We start from the raw sequence: 19,374 nt of genomic DNA on the forward strand, positions 1-19,374 counted from the left end.
ACAACTGGAATACTGTGTCCAGTTTTGGGCTCCCCAGTTCAAGAGGGACAGGGAACTGCTGGAGCGAGTCCAGCGAAGAGCAACTAAGATGATTAAGGGCCTGGAGCATCTCCCTTATGAGGAAAGGCTGAGAGAGCTGGGACTCTTTAGCCTGGAGAAGAGAAGGCTGAGGGGAGACCTTATTATGGCATACAAGTATCTAAAGGGTGGGTTGAAGGAGGATGGAGCCAGGCTCTTTTCAATGGTTCCCAGTGACAGGACGAGGGGTAATGGGCACAAGTTAGAACACAGGAAGTTCCGTTCAAATACACGGAAACACTTCTTTACGGTGAGGGTGACAGAGCACTGGCACAGGCTGCCCAGGGAGGGTGTGGAGTCCCCTTCCCTGCAGATTTTCAAGACCCGCCTGGATGCAGTCCTGAGTAATGTGCTCTGGGCAATCCTGCTTTGGTAGGGGAGTTGGACTAGATGATCTCTAGAGGTCCCTTCCAACTCTGAAAACTCTGTGATTCCGTGATTTTAAAACACATTTTAAAACACTTAAAAATTGGGGGAAGGGGGAGGTTATTACAAGCTAGGGAATATCCAGAGAGAAAACTAACCAGCTTATATAGCAAGTGAGTCTCACTATTTAAATCAAACACAATTTTTCATTTGGCTTGCAATCCAGGGAGGATCCAGATGATGTACTGAATCCTACCTTTACAAGTACATAGGACAGCAGCGTAGTTGGGAGCAAAATTTGATTGCAAAAGAGGAGTGAACTGGCCATGGCGATGCCTGCTGTAAGCACTCCTGATTAACCACAGCTGATGGTTTTAGAACCGTAGGTCTGAGGATTAAAGTATTATCTAGGCTGAAAACACCACATCACATCTCTAAAATTACTTTGCTTTGTATCATTTAATACTGTGCATACTCGCAGGATCAATTCTTAGGTCCTCATTCGCTAATGGGAACCTCCAGCTCAAATCTAGTTAATGTTTAGCGTTAGTCACCCACTCTCAGAGGCTTTTATAAGAGATTCTGCCTCCAACTCTGATTTATCGTATTTTCTCATTTGTACACTTCAAATCCTACCTTAATGGTTTCCCTGGGGACCAAGGACCCACATGTAGATGAAGGAGAACTACAAGCCCTTTTTCTTTACACGGATAATTCTTAACACAAAATAGTAATGCAATGTCCACTCACTTAAATATCTTAACTGTAAATAATATACCAGACTATCAGACTACCTTCTAAAAAAAAAAACCAAAAAGAAACACAAAAATGTACCCAGCTCCTAAAGTTCATGATCCAGTTGTCCTCTTTTTACATGCCCAACTTCCAGAGTTCAAGCAGTAGACTGCTTTACCTGTGTGATTTCACTCTGTTTAATGCCAATAATAGAAACTGAATGTTCTGGGTGTCACATTAGAGAGAGATGGAAAAAAATGCCTATTTATTAAAAGTGGCAAATAAAAAGTCTGATTAATGCTCAATCTTAATAGCATTAATTACATCTAGATCTAATTAAGGATATATAGAATCATAGGATGGTTACGGCTGGAAAAGACCTTTAAGATCATCAAGTCCAACTGTTAGATAACTCTCCTGGGATCACTTCTAAACCATGTCCCTGAGCACCATATCTACACTGCTTTTAAATACATCCAAGGATGGCAATTCAACCACTTCCCTGGGCATCCTGTTCCAGTCTTTGATAAACCTTCCAGAGCAGAAATTTTTCCTAATGTCTAACCTAAACCTCCCCTGGTGCAACTTGAGGCCATTTCCTCTTGTTCTATCGCTTGTGAGAAGAGACCAACACCTACCTCCCTACACCCTCCTTTCAGGTAGTTGTAGAGAGCATTAAAGTCTCCCCTCAGCCTCCTTTTCTTCAGACTAAACAATCCCAAGTCCCTCAGCCGCTCCTCAGAAGACTTATTCTCAAGACACTTCACCGGCTTTGTTGCCCTTCTCTGGACACGTTCCAGCACCTCAATGTCCTTCTTATACTGTGGCACCCAAAACTGAACACAGTACTCAAGGTGTGGCCTCACCAGTGCCAAGTACAGTGGGACAATCACTTCTCTAGTCCTGCTGGCTAGACTATTTCTGATACAGGCCAGGATGCTTTTGGCCTTCTTGGGCTCATATTCAGCTGGCTGTCCAGTTCCTTCACTGGGCATTTTTTGAGCCACACTGCCCCAAGCCTGTGGCGCTGCATGGGGTTGTTGTGACCCAAGTGCTGAACTCAGCACTTGGCCATGTTGAATCTCATACCATTGGCCTCTGCCCATCGATCCAGCCTGTCCAGATCCCTCTGCAGAGCCCTCCTACCCCCAAGAACATCAACACTCCCACCTAACATGGTGTCATCTGTGAACTTACTGAGAGTGCACTCGATCCCCTCGTCAAGATCATTAATAAAGATATTAAACAGAACCGGTCCCAATACTGAGCCCTTTGGAACACCACTTGTGACAGGCCGCCAACTGGATTTAACTCCATTCACCACCATTCTCTGGGCACGGTCATCCAGCCAGTGCTTGATCCAGCAGAGCGTCCACCAGTCCAGGTCTTGGATAGCCAGTTTTTTCATGAGAATGCTATGAGGAGCAGTATCAAAGGCTTTACTGAAGTCCAGGTAAATAACATCCACAGCCTCTCCCTCGTCCACCAAGCAGTGCTTTTTCTGAACTGCAATTTTAAAAAAATTAAATCCAGCCTCCCTTCTGGAGGAAACATGCACTGGCTCTTACAGTGGGCCCATTAAGAACATGTGTGTGGTGTGTAAAATGCAGAACCAACTTGACTGAATGTTAGTTCTTTCAGTGATAGATCTCTAGAAGAGCTGTTGACCTGACTGCAGCTACAGCTGGCAGATGAAAACAGGCATCTCCAGAAATGTTTCACTGCTTTTTAAGGTAGACAGGCAGGCAAATCAGCCACTGGGTGTGCTTCTCTCTCCCCACTGACTACAGAAAGTGATTAAACGACCAGCTTAGGCTAGACAGCTAGCTTGTTCACGACTAAAACTAAGTGAGATTAATCCCAGCTTGATTCAAAGATCACCAAAGACGATGCCTATTAACATTCTTAAGCTCTGGGTCATTACACTTCTGAGAAGTGAATAAGGCCTCATTCACTTCTTTTTGACACCTCTGTAGCTACTTTGGCTCCTGCTCAATACCAAAATGAGGCACTACGAGTGTACACAATGATGTAGAAGAGCAGATAGATAGATAGATAGCCATAGGAAATACATTACAGTCCCCTCCATCGCTGTGTTCCAGGGTTCACCTCAGCCTTCCTCCGTCTTTGTAGCCTGGTGACTGGGCTGAGCTCAGTCCTCTGGTAAGTGAAATCCCGTGCCCCTGACCTCCAAGCTGGCTCGATGCCTACAGCACAGATTTATCTGTAGAAAGCTTCATCCCCACACCATGGGCAGGCTAAGGCATCCAGAGATAGCATGACTTGCTCAAGACCCTGCAAAGTGGAAGTGGCAGAGCCAAGACTACAACATGGATTAAACCCAATGTACAGATGACATTTTCAACCATCCAAATTGCCCCCCTTCCTACTTATACCTCTGTTTTAATCTTTCCTCTTTAAAAAGTATTCTAGTTGTTACTGATAGGGAAAGAAACCAAGAAAACAGGATGCTTTCATCTAAAGGTCATCATTTAATTTAAAGGTCATAATTTAATTTAAATGCCATCATTTAAAATTTCATCATCATTTAAAATTTCATCATCACTTAAAAACTCCTGGAAGAAAGGAAGGGTATCAAGTTGGAGAAGCTTTATGAAATGAATGGTGAACACAGAAGGACAGACTGGGAGCATCAATACTAGTCAAATATTCTCTGAATATGTAATGGGAACTAAGATCAAGGTGACACATCTACTCAGCTCAAACTATGAGATTCCTTGGCTACAGAGGGGTTTAAACTCTCATTCATAGAGCCTAAAACTCATAAAATCACAGATTAATTTACAATGGAAGGAACTTCTGGAGGTCCCCTGTCCAATGTGCCACTCAGTGCAAGGCCTACTCTGAAATTGTGACAGGTTGCTCAGAGCCTTCTCCAGTGAAGTTTTGAGTATCTCAGAGGATGGAGATTCCAGTCTGTCCTTGTAATGTTTAAATAAATGCTCCCAGAAGTCCACTTAATAAATTTGCTTTGAAATTCTACAAAACTTTAGTGATTTGTCTCACAACAGATTTTCTTTCCTCTCTATCTATCTATGTAGCACTGCCAAAAATTAATCAACAGTCAAAAAAATTGTATGAGAAATAATTTGCTAAGTGACCCAAAAAATCTAATGACTTTCAAGGTCTAGAACCACAAGCAATTTGCTTTCACCCCTAAATGAAACCATTATTTTTTTCACATAATGAAAAGCACTGCTGGTGAGATTCCTTTACCTGACTAATAACTCTCATTCTGTTCTAAGCTTTAAGAGACGTCAAAAGCTTAGATGAAAAGCAGTAGGAGCCATATCACCTTTGCTGAGCTCAAAAAGTCTTGCAAGAAACAATATTCCTGATTTTCATGTCATTTTAATTCCAGAGCATAGGACATTAAAAGCTGTGGACTACTCCAACGTATAACATAGCAATATTTTTCATCATAAGGAATACAATCTCCTTGCAATATAGATCTATTGATGAGTGAAGGGGATAGATGTCTATAATACTTCGAATCTGCTCTTTGAAACTGATATTTTTATTGTTAGCTGTCTAACTGGAAAGTATATCAATTTCCACTGCAGGCCTAGGAAGCTGCCTAGGCTAAGAAAACTCCACTGGTTGTAGTAGTATTTCCAAAAATTAGTTATCCATTGAACTGGACGTTCTTAATGTATGCATGGTTATCTCTACATCTTTACAGTAAGTAAAAACATAGACATCTGCTAAAACCGAATGATACTTGCAACAGGATGTTGCACTCTAGAAAAGTCATAAATTTCATGACTCAAGCAAGGAAAGAATATCGATAGATAGAAGCCCCTTACTAGGATACTGAAAAATGTATCGGAACTGGAATATTAAAAGTCATAGAAATTTAAAATTAACTCTCAAATAAATTGGATTGAAAAACAAGAAATTGCTTTAAGAGAGGAGATAACAGTTAATAGTTTGGGAACCACAATACACTGAACGCTTGCCAGGATCACATGGAACATACAGGCCCTCCAACAAAGATGATCACGCACCATTTTCACATTTAAAAATCACTTACGGGATATTGACAGAAGCAGCAGCAAAACAGAACTGATAACTTAGCACATAGTTCTCATGTTGCCAGTAAAAACAGGTCAACATCTATTTCCTTCTCAGATCTCAACTCAGGATATATATGAGTTCACAAATTGGAACTGTTGATTTTCCTGGTGTTATAGATCCAAAAAGGCATTTTGCTAAAACCACACAAGTAGCTAAGAATGCAGAAATACTGTCAGTGTTTAAACTTGTCTCACAGAAAGATGCTCCTCTAACTTAGCATTAAAGGGCAAAGACAGTATGGTGAGATTTCGCTTCAGAGGTTGTACTTCTCTTTCTCTTCTTGAAAAAAGATAGCTAAAAGCTCCTCAATGGGTCTACATCCTTGCTGGGAAGACCCAGAGAGACCCGGTGAGATTTTTAGTAAGCTATTTTTCTTGTACTAATTAAAGGTAATTTTCCTAACAGAGACTGTAATGACAGTTATAAGCAATAAATTTAAATATTTTACAACAATCCTTTTCGCATCTTAATACTTAAATAGTAAGAATCACAGTCTTGAGAATTTTGTAAGGCAAATGCATCCTAATTCTTTGGGGAATCGTTGGAAAGTCGATAAATGAATGCTAAGGGTTATAACTAATGATGATGAGCAAAGGCAATACAAAGTAATTTTCCTGGTCTGTGACTCTGAGTCCCATTAGAACAATTCACCTGACCTGCAACGCCTCCTCTGGCACCCTCCTTTCCAGTGATAAACTGTTGATTACACCTCTATTCTGTCACTTTCAGTGACCTAATAAGCCTCCCATATCCTAATTTAAAAAATACTTTCCAAATAAAAGCTGGTCTGAAAAGGAGCTAGAGGTAAAATTAGCAAACTGACATTCCCAGAGTTCAATAAAAGGGGTTATTCTAATTAAATACTATACCAATACTGTCTATGGTACCAAAGCCGTACTGAGCCATTTGTCAAAGCTTTAGACAGTTCACCTTGAGCTCTAAAAGCTATCTGTCAACTTTGCAACAATTTCAGGTTGTCCCTTCCTTCATGCATGGTTCCCCAGGTATCATCCAGACTATATCATGCCCATGGGTCAGAGAATGAATGGCTGAACTATTTAATAAGATAGGTTGTTTTCCATTCTTCCAGGTTTCCTTTCCCATATAAATCCTGGAGGTCAGATTCCCGGCTGCATCTCCTTCATCACATTCAGTGTAATCGGTGATAGATCAGCAAGTATCACACAACTTTTTAATGAAAATTCCCTGGATCTTGGGCAACTTTAGAAATACATATTTCTGCTTGAAATATTAAGTGAGCTTCTAAAAAGAAGTTAATAATATAGTAAATAAAATAACAGCCAAGAATAAAATCACTCTGAAAAATAAGAGATTTAGATCTGGAGGAAACCAACACTGGTGGTCAAAAATGCAGTCTTTAAATACCTTAGTGAAAAACAGTTGCAGTCTTTCAAAACCACGATGCATCCACATATTCTTTAGAAATCTTAAGAGTTATTCTAGAAACATATTTAGGTGCTTCTGTACATTGATCCTAAACCAAGCTTACTTTGGCCCTGTCCATTACAAAATTTGGATCATTTTTGAGCAAAAATCAAGCTGTTTGGTTACTGTTAATTTAAAATACTACACCTAATTACTCCATCAAATACCTCATTCTGATCTATCTGTGAAAAAGTCTTTTGAGAAGGTATTTATGTACATAAGCATCATGGCCTTCTGCCCAGAGGCAGGGTGCAAAGTAGTGCTGAGCACAGGGCTGAATGGGTGGCTGGGGAGTCACTTAGTTCTTCAAAGCAAAGCTGTAGTAGGACATGGGTGATGCATCATCCCACTGTCATGCAATTAATTGCAGCTACTGAGGCCTATGTTTGTGGTTTCTGCATTCCTGCAGGAATAGATAACTATTCTTTTTTTGCCCATGAAATAGGCTGCATTTTGTCTATTGGAATTTATCTTGGAAGTACTGGTCCAGCATTTTTTGAATTCTTGGCTTTTATATTTTTCTCTATTCTGTGATGTTTCAGCACTCTTAAAAACCTTGGCATGTAATTAGAGCGTGTAATGTTAGAGAGGTGGAGTGCTGCTAGCAGCTTCCCCTGGATGTGATGGAAAGATTCATTATTGCAATCTCTCAACATATTGGTAAAGAGTGGATACTAGATCCTAGATAAGAGATTTACTTGGAAACAGGAAATAAGATCTTAAATCTCTTTCTAAAGGGCGGAGCCAATGTCACATTTGTAGGGTCATATGCTAAGATACAGGATCCTTTCTTCTCTCATTCCCAACCACACACTGGTCGATTTGCTCTGCTATTTAGTTTAATGGGGCCCTATATGACCTGCAGCCTCAGCAAATGCCCTGATCACTCCTCCCTAAACTTCACTCTTGTCCTCAAATTAATATTTGTTTCATTAACTTGGCAGCATCTGCACAATGCTCAAGTACTATTTAGGTAACACTGGAAAAAACACCCTGCAACCCCAGAGAAGTCAAGTTGAGGCAAATCATATCTGAGTCAGATTTAATAGGACTTAATTTGACTTCTGATTTGTTTACACTTCATCACACAGTCAGTTCCCATTACAAACCCTCTTTATTTCCTACTTCTATAATTCCACACCATTCTCTTAACATATGAAACCATTATTAGAGTTAGTTAAATACTCCAAGATTTTTTTGCAATTACGTTCAGTGTAGGTGTTAACAGCTTGCTAATATACCTAAGGGAAACAATCTAAAGCACACATGAAGTTAAGCAGCCAATTGCAAGTAATCTTTAGCTTGCAATCCCCTCTCCCATAACATGCATGCATCTTACAGATGTGCCATGCCCGTCTCTAAGCTCTCATTTTCTTCCATACAAATGTATTTTAATTAAAAAATAAAAAAAAAGATCGTTTTAAAACTATTTTTTGTGTGTGTTTGGAGTTGGTTCACAATTTTTAACAAAGCAGATAAAAATGCAGATCAGTATGGAGCTAGTTTACCGTAAAAAGGTTTGCACAAATGTATCGGAAATGTGCTGTAGAGAACAGCACATACCAGCTGCAAGAAATCCAGCCAGACCAGGAGAGCAGCAGCAAACAGACGTTTTCCAAACAAATTGCCCCTTATGTTACTGTGATTACTTATTTACCTTCTACACGTGCTGTGGCTGCCTTCCTATTATGCCAGCTTGCCCCTTTCTCTGTGTTTCTCCTCCACTGCCACTCATGGAGTCCTGCTTCTTTTGCTCTTTGAATCGCGGGCTGTCCCCCTCTTTCACCTCCTCTAAGCGTCAAGCCAGATCCAGCCTTCACCTCTGCATCACAGACAGCTTCCACCAATGCTGGGTTCCATTTTCGTCCTGATGTCAAATTTCAGCCCAGCCCACCAAACCCACCCCCTGCCTTGGCTCTTGCATCACAAGCTGGAAAGCCCTCCTATGCTCAAGACTTTGTAAGGGATGTTTGCAGGGATGCAGCAGTTTTATTCACTCTGTACTTTACGCCCTATTTCTTTTGCAGCTTTTCCCTCTTATGTGACAAAAAGCAGCTGTTTGTGTTGGGGGAAGCCTCTTTCTTGAGCTTAATCCTTGCCTTTGCTGGAAAAAGCTTTTTCAGTTGCTCCAGTGGCGCTGAAATCCCCTGGAGTTAATAAAACTTGTCTAAGGAGCATTTGTACTATCAAGCTTTATTTTTGTATCTAAAAGAAGCATTTAGACTGCCTTTGAAGAGGCTGATTTCTCTCAAAATATGAACAAGACTCTAAATCCAAAATTCAAAATCAATGCAATTTTTTTATAGGTATGATTCCTGAAAAGCAAAAAAAGGGGCAGAAGACTTCTTTCCTGCATTATTTCGAATCTACAGGTTAATCCTGCAAACTGTCTCACGAATAAGTTGATTCAAATACTGACTTGTTTGGGGCCACTAACATGAGTACAGCGGTAACACAAAATAGGTTAAAATTTGCAGAACTTGGGCTATTAGATTAATAGCTAATTGAGGCCAGGACTGCCTGTTACTCTTTGTTTAACACACAGCACAAAGCAGCTTTCTGCTCCTGCTAAAAGCCTGCAGGTAGATCTCCAGTGAGACTGAACAATAACAACAGATTGATGATGACATGTGGAGCGATGTCCCTGCCTTATCAACTCTCCATCACATTTTACACCTCAAATCAGGTTTGAAGTTTTAAAGCTGGATAAATGTGTGAGCTTGGTTAGATATACTCACATAGATAAGGTAACGGGCAAAAAGTTACATTGCAGGACTTCTCCATTTCTGGTACAATTTGCGATCTCTGTATTTCTGCCATAACTTAGTTTACTTGACATTCCCACTTAGAAAGTGCTTTCTCCAAGCTCTAGGCAACACATTCTGTTTAAAATACATTACCATTAAATCTGCACTCTAACACAGTGAAATTCATGACCGTATCATACTCCATTTTTCCCACTGGTAGACTACAACTCCCAAACCAGACACATTTGCAGGATTCCCTGGGAGAAAAGGGAATAGAAGAGAGAAAATATTTCTCTGCCACCCAAATATGTACTTGATGGAAAAGAGTCGGTGGTGATAAGGAGCTCCTAGCACTCTACACTCCACAATAAACTCACCTCAGAGCCCTATAGTTTACGGGAAAGTTTCTCAAAAGTTCTCATGAAAGAGTTGGGGTTTTATCAGAATTGTGAAGGCTTGCTATGTATGTTTCTCCCTGTGCTTTTACTCCTTACTGTGTTTATGCTTACAGAAATATGACTTCATCCTTTATTTACCACCATCGCCACCACCAGATAACAGTGGGCCAGCAGGAGATGGACAGAAAGGATTATAAACTCCTTAAGATGACGTTTCTAAATTTTTCAGAATTTTGTTTCCTCCCACAGAAAAGGCAGTAAAAAGGAAAGGGAGAACAATGTTTTCACCAGATCCTGAGGCTCAAGGAGAAATGGCAAGTTCAGGCTAAGTACCTCAAGAGTGATTATTCACAGAGAAATATCCATCAAAGAAGCAAAGCAGATCAAAAGACATCAATGTTAAAAATGCTGTAAAGGTGCATGCACAGGCTACTGAAGAGATCTGGTGCTTATGAGCAGGGACAAGTTGAGGTCCTATTGCTTCCAAGGGATATTTTTATCAACGCAGCAGTGTCCACTGTTACCATTCAAAAACCTTGCTACTTTCTTTTGCTCTGGTAGTGGAGCAGCACCGTGAACACAGAGAAAAACATTAAAATATAAAACACGGTCAAATTAAAAACTCAGCAGATGGCAAGTGCTAATAGAACATGCACTTGCTGGAAAAGCAAGATGATGCTGCCATTTTGCTATTAATGTCAAATGACATTCCCATAAATGTTTCCAACTCTACTCTGATCAACATTTCTAAAGCAAGAGAAAGCATTTTGTCTAGAGCACAGCAATAACGATGATGTCCTGTTCTTTCAACCCATATACACAGGTGTCAACAACAGCGCTGCAGCAGGGCAGATAAACAATCCGATGAATGCTCTGCGTGCCACTGCCAAGTCACACCAGGTGATGCTCGCAAGTCGCTGCCTGGAAGCACAACTCAGACTCCACTTTATAACAGAATCTGCAATATTTGTTTTGCATCTACTGTGTGTGAGTTTGAGTTAGTTTGTATTTGCATTTTCAGCTTCTGGGGACAAAAGGCAAGGAGGAGATAAGGCAAAGCAAAGCAAGAAAAGGAAAGGAAGAAGAGAGAGAGGGGCATAGCTAGTTTTAGGAACATAGTGAGCAACGTGGTATTTCAGCCCTGTTACTTACAGATGTACTACAACCACACTGCAAAGCTGGCAGATTACAGCCTTGTTCAAATATGCATCCACAGCTTCCTTTCAGCCACGCTGGCTAACACAGCCTCAGGTTGCTAACTGTTTGGACACCACAATGCAGAAAGCCTGTATCCTCAGTGGTATATGTGCAGGGAATTTTGTAAGGGGTTAGTTTTGCTCTAAGGGATTTTGTGCAGGCAGAAATCATAGAGGTCAAAAGCCTAACAGGATTTTTAAAAAGGACTGGACAATACAGATACCCACAGTTACATTAGAAATAATAGCTCTAGAGATAATAATGACATGTTTTAGGAGACATAAACCCCCCTCCAGCTTCAGAATAGAAGCCAGCCATTAAACTGGTTATGATTACAGACAAACTTCGCTGCATGGGCTGCTTATTTCAAAACTGCCAAGTGCCCCAGATTTATGCCTTTTTCCTCAGAAGCCGCAAGCAACAGCCTCACTCAGAAACTGTATTTTACGCTGACCTGATACTGAAAGATGATACTGAGACAAATATGACTACTTCTACTTTTTTTGCTATGTTCTCTCATTACACATGTATCTGAAGCATTTCACTGGATTCCACACAAATGAAAGCCCCAGAGATGTGAAGCTCTCTGTGTAGTCCTAGACATGCCTGGCCAAGCACAGGAGAGCAAGATGATAGGAACTCAGGTTTTGCTAACACTTCTGCAGCTTCATGCCCTGAAGACTGCACTGAGAAACTTAAAAAATAAGTAACATTCTGAAATGCAATACTTTCCATCCAGTCACCTCCAAGGCTAAGAAGGAAGTCCTGAACTCAGCCAAATGCAACTCTGCAGGGGCACAAAAATTGGCTGAGGACCAACACTGTTTTTCTTTGGAGCAGCTACTGGTTAGGATGGGGAGAGATTCCTTCTCCTGAAATTTCAGCATCCTAAAGTCTCCATCAAGGCCACTGAAATCCAAGCCTCCATAACCTCTTCTACATTATAACACTGGTTCACACAACTAGTGAGGAAACTTTTTCATACCTCTTCTCTGTTTCTTCTGGGTTTCTCTCTAAAGTGGGGCCTGATCTAATAGGTAGTGTTGAAGATGGAGGAGCACTCTATTCCTAGGCACAAACAGAACAGTTGAATATATATTAGAATGATCATATTTGCCAGAGAAGACAAGAGAAGGAAAATTCACAGTCAGAGCTGGAATATTACTGTACCATATGCTTTCCAACAGCCAAGCACAACAGGGTCCCTCTACAATCTTTGCCTTACTGCACCCTGTTGTATTTCCACCTGGAATGACATATGGCAGTGCCTAAGAGAGAAATTCTTTTTTTTTTCCTTTTTTTTCTGATGTTAATGTAATTTCCCAGCTTAAAAGGAACATTTGATTATGAAACATGCTCAGGCCAAGGATAAAAAAATAGTTCCTATCTGTTCCCACTAATAACTAAAACAGGTTCATTGACCTGCTGGCATTATGACCAAATAAAAACTTGAAAGAATGGCTTGGATGCTACTTTGTCTCATGCATCACTGACAAAATTCACTGCTCTGCAGAAACATGATGCCTCACAGTTATGTCAGGGACACTAAAGAGTACACATTTTTTTTCAGCTCCCAGGGAGTACTTGGGGAGAGACACATTATAAAAATCATCCTTCTGCTCGTAAAACAAAAAATACTGCTTTGTAAAGAACTGACCATGAACAAATGTTCAGCACCACAACAGATGCTTTTACCCCTGATTACAGTCAGTTTTTATAATGCCATTTTTTACTTTGAACACATCTATCATTATAGTAAACTGCTGCTAGATGAGGGAAGAAGTTATGTTAGGAGATGGGAGTCCTTGGTAGAATGAAAGACTACACAAAAAGCTCTTATAACTATCCTATCATCACTCGGATAAGAAGAAATATTTAACAGTGGTGTTATTGTAGCTGTAATGCTTTTCACGTCCCCACAGCAGCTCTAAGAGAGTTATCTTGGATCACTTCTGCTTGAAGAGGTCTGTATTGAGTCACCTTTTCCCCCCAAATAAGTGCATAAAGTTGATTATTACAAGCCTCACCATAGTTGTGGTAAGAGAGGAAGATAGTGAAACTCTGGACTTGCTATGATTTGGATTAGTATGATCATTGTGGAGGGTTGTTCCATCCCCCTTTAGCAAGGGTGCCCTTCCTCCGACTGTCTCACAGTATGCCTTAGCCCTGTGATATCCATTGCCTCAAAGGAGTACATCCACCTTGGCAGGCTGTAGCCAGAGATAAAGTTTGAATACCCCAAGCAGCTGATCCAAGTGGGCTTCAAAGTGTCAACTCCTCCACCCCAGACTTGAAAGTGCTCACAGAAGCTTTACCAATGAAGGAACCCGGCTGCCAGGTCTGGCTCAAGCTAGGAGTCTTCAGTCTCAATCTGTTCGCTTCCTGAGTAATAAAGATCCAGAAATTCCTTAGAGACTTCAAATGCTGTACACGTGGTTTCACCAAGACAGCTTGTTCCTGATAGAGCTTCTTGAAATTGTGTTTCCTTCTGCATTGGCTTTGCTCAAGGCAGCCTTCTTGCATTGCCACTTGACCTATGCCATTCTTTTTGATCAATTACAAAACGTATCCTGCTCCCAGATAAACAGATGTGACCTTTTCAATGCAATTTGGCAGATGTTCTGAATGTAGCAAAGTTACCAGAAAGCTGAGTGGTAGCCCTTATTTAACTCACCTCAGAAAATCTGCCTGCATTCTACCTGAAGCAGAAAAACACTTCATTCCTTGTACTTTCCCTTCCTCTTCATTCTGTTTTACAAACAGAATTGAATGAATGCTACAACTAAATTTTCTTGAATCTTTGATAAAACTTAACTACTTCTACATGCATAGCACTACATTTAATATTATAATATAATATAAAATAATCATAAGAATCATAGAATCATAGAACGGTTTAGGTTGGAAAGGACCTTGAAGATCATCGAGTTCCAACCCCCCTGCCATGGGCAGGGACACCTCCCACTACACCAGGTTGCTCAAGGCACGTCCAGCCTGGCCTTCAACACCTCCAGGGATGGCACCTCAACAACCTCTCTGGGAAACCTGTTCCAGTGCCTTAACACCCTCAAAAGTGAAAATTTCTTACTAATGTTTAATTTGAACCTGCCCTCTTCCAGTTTAAAGCCATTCCCCTTCGTCCTATCACTACATGCCCTAGTAAAAAGTCCTTCCCCAGCTCTCCTGTAGGCCCCCTTTAGGTACTGGAAGGCGTTATAATAATAAATTAGGATACGGTAGGGAAGCGTTATTAATTTCATTCACAACCACAGACCTCGTGACAAAGAAATGTAATTTTTCAGCAGTGTCCTTCATTCATTTCCCAAAGTAAGGTGCCTTACTTACCCCCTCGACAGGACAAGGGGTAATGGACACAAGTTAGAACACAGGAAGTTCCGTTCAAATACATGGAAAAACTTCTTTACGGTGAGGGTGACAGAGCACTGGCACAGGCTGCCCAGGGAGGGTGTGGAGTCCCCTTCTCTGGAGATTTTCAAGACCCGCCTGGATGCAGTCCTGAGTAATGTGCTCCGGGCAATCCTGCTTTGGCAGGGGAGTTGGACTAGATGATCTCTAGAGGTCCCTTCTAACTCTGAAAACTCCGTGATTACTCCGTGGTTATTTATGAGGGCAACCCTCAACACTAAAACTTGGTTCAGTTACGTTTTTGCTCATTTGGTATATGTAGACAAGCAATATGTTTCACTAACACAAATGATCACACGATCCATTTCAAATTTACACTGGTCTTTGCAAAATGCTCATTTTTACAGCTTGGGTTTTCAAAACCAGCCATTTTGGGCCAAACTATTTCAAACCAATGACAACAGCAATCTCGCTGATTTAAGGCGAAAGGAATAAAGGCAACACAGAGACAGTACTTTTGAAAATCATATGCGCTGTTTTTATGTGTTAGTATCAATACCAGATATTCTTGCAAACCATCCAGTGAAGGAGCAGAATTAATATCATGTGGCATATTCTACTAGTCATTCAGTCACAACAAATCACAGGCGATCAAAAGGCTGAAATGCCTTCCTGAAGTGCCTGTCGTTCTTCATTGCCAAGTAAGGCCTCCAATGTAGGTATCTCTGTTAAATGCCTAATATTTTGTGAGATGGACCCAGGCATGTCTGAAGTGCAGGCAAAATCTCAAAATCTGAAGAGATTGCTTGCCTACAGCCAATGCATAATATTAAAAAAAAAAAAATAGAAAAAGAACTCATCAGCTTTCTGATTAATAGTTCTAAAGGAACTGCGTGCTGTTAAGAAAAAGGCTATGAGGAAAAGTTAAAGTCACACTTACTATATAAATGTATACCCTTGAATATCTGAATTTCAAGATGAATTTAAGTTCAGGCAAGGGTTCAAACCCACAGGCTACTTGAGATGAGAGATTACAAAGCTCTACAGATGTTATTGGCTCAAAACCCAACCAAAATGGGCTATCTGGCTTTCAGGTCAGAGCTGCTTTCCATGTGGCTAACCTGGATGATAGCCAGAGAAGGTCCTGCCTGCTTACACAAGTCCACGTATGAATAACCTTTGCTAACACCCATCCTCTAAATCACTGAATGTTATCAAAATTAATTTGTATAGACAATTGCACCATTCAGCTCAGTTACAGCCATGGCAAACCAAGTAATCCAAACCCCTACAAAGCAAGCCACAACTATCTGAATCTAATAGAAAGCAGAATCTAGACCGAAGTGCATCAGGCACTACACAGGAAAAACCTATGCACGTGTATGAGAAAGAGCAGATCCAGAGCAAAACAGGGCAAGTGAAAATGGATTAAAAACTCAAAGAAACACTGAAATGGCTCCTCCTGTTCCACCACGGCTTCTCTTGCCATGCAGGTTTTACCCAGCAAAGCGATCTTTTTCCATTTCCAATACATCTTTCTGCATAAGGATTCTGGCTCTTTGTACCCTCAATACAATGGTGAAGCAATTCTGGGTGCAGTTCGGACCAACGTCTTTTAATGAAGCCTCAGCTACACTTTTACAAACCTCTCTTTTCAAAGTTTTTCAAACCTACTGTTTTCTACTGTCTGCTTTTACTTACGCTGCTGTAAACACAGAACAATTAATCACTTCCATGAAATCATTTTAGATTGTCCTAGGCCATACCGCAGCATATGAAAAAAATTGAACTCAGTGCAGAAGACAGGTACAAAAATAATGTATCACTTTGATTTCACTTATGTCCTTAAAATGTGCGCTGAATGGCTCACAGCCCTTGGGCTGAGCTATTTCTACAGGTACAACTTTCATTGTTCAGGCACAATTTAGTTGACTCTATTGATTTGGTTTAGTAAATTTACAACCAGAATGGGTTTAGTCCAGCACTCTCCATATCCATGGGTGAAGATAATGCTGTGGAGAGAATAAGGACAGTAATTGCTCCAGAAATACAAAAGGCGGCTATGCTCTGAGTAAAAAAAAGTGTGGGAAGAGAAATGGTTAGCACCTGTAAGAAGATTTTTGTAGCTAGTGTACAGGCTGAAAGATACTTTGCGTAAAAGTTATTTGTAAATGGGAAGGAGGTCATGTAAAGAATAAAATGCCCATAAAGACAGCAAACCAGTAGACAGGTTTCAGTGTTTTGTTTGTTTTTTTTTTTTTCAGGGAGCCTGTTAATTTGGAAACTATTCAACAGTTTTATAAGGTTTGTTTTCCTGCACAGATTGGAATGCAATAAAAGACAGAGAAGAATAAAGTTAATTTCAATTACTTTTATAAGGTCATGGCTCAACACCGGCTGTGCAACATAGTCCTAAAATTGTGTGCGTGCATGCACGCAGGCACAAGGAAAAGGTTTTGTAATCAGCCATCAGGATTTCAGAACGAACTCTCCATGCTGACAGAGAACCATGCACAGTGCTGGACTTCAGTCTGGGTAAGGAAGTCTGTGCAAGCGCTGCCCAGCTCTTCAGAACAAAACAACAGTGCTTTTCCTCTGTTGTGACACAACCAGCTCGATTAAATGAAGCTATCTGATGTCTGTTTCACAATCCCTGGAAGATATGCTAAAAGTAAAATGAGCCTTTGGGTAGAAAAAGCTTGCCAGTGAAGCATCTGGTGAATATTTCCTCTTGTTCAGGGAAAAGAGATGAATAAAACAGCATGTGTAAAGTCACAGGGGCTGAAAGGCCAAAAGTTAAGTTAGCCTTATTCTTTCTTGGCCAAGTAAAGGACTTTGGTCAACCAGATTATTTTGTTTCAAAGACAGGTACTGACAAGGCAGCAAACGCTATGGGCTCACAGCCTGTTCTATCTGAGGTTGCTAAGCATTGGCCCAAAGAAGGTCAGCTTTTCCTCTGTTAACAGTACTGCTTTGAGGAGTGTGGTGCAACTAATACTTTCTCTTTGATAAAACGAGTAATGCCTCTGAGGCAGCGTGTAATCCTGAACTCCTGTTGGCCATTTATGACCACCAAAATTGCTGTTTAATAAAAAAAACACAACTGCAGGCCAGAATTTCCTAATCACATTTCCCACTCTCTGCTCCTTCCTGAGTGCTTGCTCTTGCTATTTCTGATATCTTAGATGTATTTGATTGTATTAAACTTTACCTAATTGAGTAACGTCCTGCAAGTTCTCCTTGGGCAGAAGCTCTGTTGAAAGTAACAGGACAGTGTTTTTCCATGCCTGAGGCTGGAAGCAGTTTCTGACAAGGACCTTTCATTCTGTATGGCTGATACGACCATTTATTCCACCCATAGTGTTTTATATATGATAATATGCTTGCATAACAGTTTGATTTTATATTCTTCTTTTCTGATCTTCAATCCTTAGAAGTACTACTGTATAAATTTTAGTTTCGTCCCAGAAGTTGGTGCTTTCAGCGAAGACATTCACAGGCTTACTCCGCGCTTGACAATTTAATTACCTAATATTTCTACCAGACGTTTTTCGGGTGAAAATCTGTATCACCAATGTGAAGCGCTGTTATTACTTGAGCCTCTTTCACGATGGCAAGTTATTTGTAAAGGCAGGCAATGCCACCTTCGCGCTTCAACAGGGGGCCGATCAGTCACGTACCCTATGTTTAAAAGTAACTAATAAGGGGTTACGGCACCCAGCCTGACGAGGTGTTCAAAGCAAGCCCTCAAACCTGCCACTAAACGTCCTGAGAGACGGGGAAAACCTCCTCGCAGCAGCCGAGCGGTGAAGCCCCACGGCCGCCTTCCCGCCGCCGCCGTGGGCCCCGCTGAGGGGAAGGGCCGGGGCTCCACCTAATGTTTACCCGGCACCTGACACAAACCGAACCACCGACGGAGAATCAGCGCGATGGCCCCAGTCGGCACTCTCTTCCATCTCCGCACAGCAACCCCGCAGCGAAGCCGGGGGACCACGAGCCCCTGTGGCGGTGGGGGAGCCGCCGCCCCTCCGAGGCCCTCGGGGGCTGGGGCGATGGCTGAGGGGGGTCATGGCGGCTCTAGGGGCACGGGGAGGAGCGGCCTGGCGGCTGGCAGCGGCGGCGGGCAGCTCACCTCCCGGGGAAGGGTGGCAGAGGTAGCAGGCGGCGGCGGCGCGAGGGGAGGCCGGCCGAGCTGAGGAGTGCTCGGCGGGGAGAGCCGGGAGGGGGAGGATGCTGGATCCCGGCGATCGCTCATCGCGGCTTGTTCCCGCCTCCCGCAGCCCGGCTGAGGCGGCGACAGCGGCGGCAGCTGGGATCGGGCGCCATCCGCCACCATGGTGAGTGCTCCCGCGGGGAGGAGACCAGCCTACCGACCCACAGCGCTTAACAGAGGGGATGGGGGGCGCCGCCGCCATCTTCTTCGCCCTCAGGCGCGGCGGACTGGGGAGGGGGTGGCGGCTCGAGGGCAGCCCAGCCGGGCCCTGACGGAGCATGAGACTTTTCAGGACTTTCTTCTTTCTCAGCCCCGGGGGCTGGCCGAGAGGGGGAGAGGCGGGTGGAGGCGGAGGCGGTTCCCGCCCTCCCGCTGCTGACAGGAGTCCGGGGAGGCGGCGGCGCCCGGTGGCGCTGAGGCGGCCTTGGCCGCGTCCCTTTCTGCCCGGCTGTGGGACTCCGGCACCGCTGCCCTTATTAATTTGTGTTTATTCTCCCCTTCACGCTCTTTTATTAGAAGGCTGCCAGGTGGACGAGTAGGGAGGGTGCCGCTGCTTCTTGTTTTCTCCTCCTTTTGCAGGTACGGGGAGCGCACCTTGTCAGTGCAGGTCACAGATTTGAACGTTTCTGCACGTTTTGGCTACCAACGTGGGTAGTGAATTCAAGTGCAAGATTTGAGGTAAAATCCCTATTATCAGTGTTTTTAAGGATAGGAGAGAAAAGCGTCGCTT

Source organism: Vanellus vanellus (genome assembly GCF_965231255.1).
Source record: "Vanellus vanellus genome assembly, chromosome: Z".
Taxonomy (NCBI): Eukaryota; Metazoa; Chordata; class Aves; order Charadriiformes; family Charadriidae; genus Vanellus; species Vanellus vanellus.